The 2,368-nt window shown below is 34.2% G+C and overlaps 1 protein-coding gene across 7 annotated transcripts in view; it reads right to left on the bottom strand.

Moving 5' to 3' along the window:
* Apc (APC regulator of WNT signaling pathway) overlaps positions 1 to 2,368 on the bottom strand; it is a 120,630-nt gene that overhangs the window by 91,220 nt on the left and 27,042 nt on the right. The gene's annotated exons all lie outside the window — the stretch shown is intronic.

Here is a 2,368-nt window from a genome sequence, read left to right as displayed (position 1 = left end):
AGGGGTGGGGACGGGAAGGGGACAGGGACTTCTTCCTGTAACAAAGCTTTCTAGGCACCTTGTAAATATACTGGCAATTAACATGACAAAAACATGCAGAGAAATAGACATTAAAAATGTTTTTTATCACATTAAGAAATCAAAGAAATAGCAATAAAAAGTACCATTTTCATCTATTAAATGGGCAATAATATTTTAAAATAACATTATATGATCAGGGAGAATACATGAAAATAAGCAGTATCTATCTTTCAAAAATTTTCTTAAAATGCTTATACCCAAACAAGACCAGTTAAAAGAAATGATCCTATGTACAATTCGATACATGCACAAAGACAGTCAGCATTATTTATACTATGAAATGTTTGAAAGAACCTCAATAAGTAGCACATACCTCCAATCCCAGTTATTTGGGAGGCTGAGGCAGAAGAACCAGGAGTTCCAGGACAGCCTGGACAATAAATACTGAGACCACATATCAAAAAAAAAAAAAACCCAAAATCATGTTGTCAGCAAATAATGATAGTTTGAGTTCTTCTTTTCCTATTTGTATCCCTTTAATTTCTTTTGTCTAATTGCTCTAGCTATAGTGTCAAGGACTGTGTTGAATAGAAGTGGTAAAAGAGGGCATCCCTGTCTTGTTCCAGTTTTTAGAGGGAATGCTTCTAATTTTTCGTCATTTAGAATGATGTTGGCCTGAGGCTTAGCATAGATTGCTTTTACAATGTTGAGGCATGTTCCTACTATCCCGAGTTTTTCCTAGTGTTTTGAACATGAAAGGGTTCTGTATTTTGTCTGCCTCAATTGATATAATCATATGATTTTTATTTTTAAGTCTATTGATGTGATGAATTATATTTATTGATTTCTGAACCAACCTGGCATCCCTGGAATGAACCCTATTTGATCATGGTATATTTTTAATATGCTTTTTAATATGCTTTTGTATGTGATTTGCCAGAATTTTATTGAGAATTTTTGCATCAATGTTCATCAGGGATATTGGTGTGATATTTTCTTTCCTTGATGTGTCTCTTCCTGGTTTTGGTATCAGGATGATATTAGCTTTGTAGAATGAGTTTGGAAGGGTTTCTTCCTTTTCTCTTTCATGGAATAATTTGAGGAGTGTTGGTATTAATTCTTCTTTGTAGGTCTTGTAGAACTCCGCTGTGAATCCATTTGGTCCCAGGCTTTTCTTGGTTGGTAGGCTTTTGATGGTGTCTTCTATTTCCTTGCTTGAAATTGATGTTTAAATTGTGTATGTCTTCTTGACTCAGTTTGGGTTGATCATATGCCTCTAGAAATTTGTTGGTGTTTTTGAGGTTTTCTATTTTACTGGAGTATAAATTTTCAAAATAATCTCTAATTGTCTTCTGTGTTTCACTAGTGTCTGTCGTGATATTTCCTTTTTTATCACAAATTATAGTAATTTGAGTTTTCTCCCTCCTTCTTTTCATTAGGGTAGCTAAGGTTTGTCAAATTTATTTATTTTTTTTCAAAGAACCAGCTTTCTGTTTTGTCAATTTTTTGAATTGTTTCTTTTGTTTCATTGATTTCCATCCTGATTTTAATTATTTACTGTCTTCTACTACTTTTGGTGTTGGTTTGTTTTTCTTTTTCTAGGGCTTTGACGTGTAATGTTAGGTCATTTATTTGTTGACTTCTTCTTCTTTTAATGAATGAACTTAATGCAATAAGCTTTCCTCTTAGCACTGCCTTTATAACGTCCCAGACACTGGAAATCCATATGCAGCAAAATGAAAATAAACCCCTATCTCTCACCATGCACAAAACTCAACTCAAAGTGGATTAAGGACCTAGGATTTAGACCAGAGACCCTGTGCCTAATAGTGGAAAAAGTAGGCCTAAATCTTTATCACGTTGGATTGGGCCCTGACTTCCTAAAGAAGACTCTGAAAGTGTAAGAAATAAAATCAAGAATTAATACATGGGATGAACTCAAAGCTTCTTCTCAGCAAAAGAAACAATGAGGTTAAGAGAGAGCCCACATTTTAGAAGCAAATTTTTGCCACACGCACGTCAGACAGAGTACTAATCTCCAGGATATATAAAGAACCAACATTCTTAATACCAAAAAACAAAACAAACAACCTAATCAATACATGGGCTAAGGAGCTGAACAGATACTTCTCAGAAGAAGATATATATTCAATCAACAAATAAATGAATGGGGCTGGGGATGTGGCTCAAGCGGTAGCGCGCTCGCCTGGCATGCGTGCGGCCCGGGTTCGATCCTCAGCACCACATACAAACAAAGATGTTGTGTCCGCCGAGAACTAAAAAATAAATATTAAAAAAAATTCTAAAAAAAAAAAAAAAAAAAAAAAAAAAAAAAAAAAAAAAAAAA

The sequence above is a fragment of the Marmota marmota genome, unplaced genomic scaffold (genome assembly GCF_001458135.2).
Source record: "Marmota marmota marmota unplaced genomic scaffold, marMar, whole genome shotgun sequence".
In the NCBI taxonomy this organism is placed as follows: Eukaryota; Metazoa; Chordata; class Mammalia; order Rodentia; family Sciuridae; genus Marmota; species Marmota marmota.
Note: the sequence above shows the minus strand (reverse complement) of the source record. Positions and strands in the feature narration are given on the sequence as shown.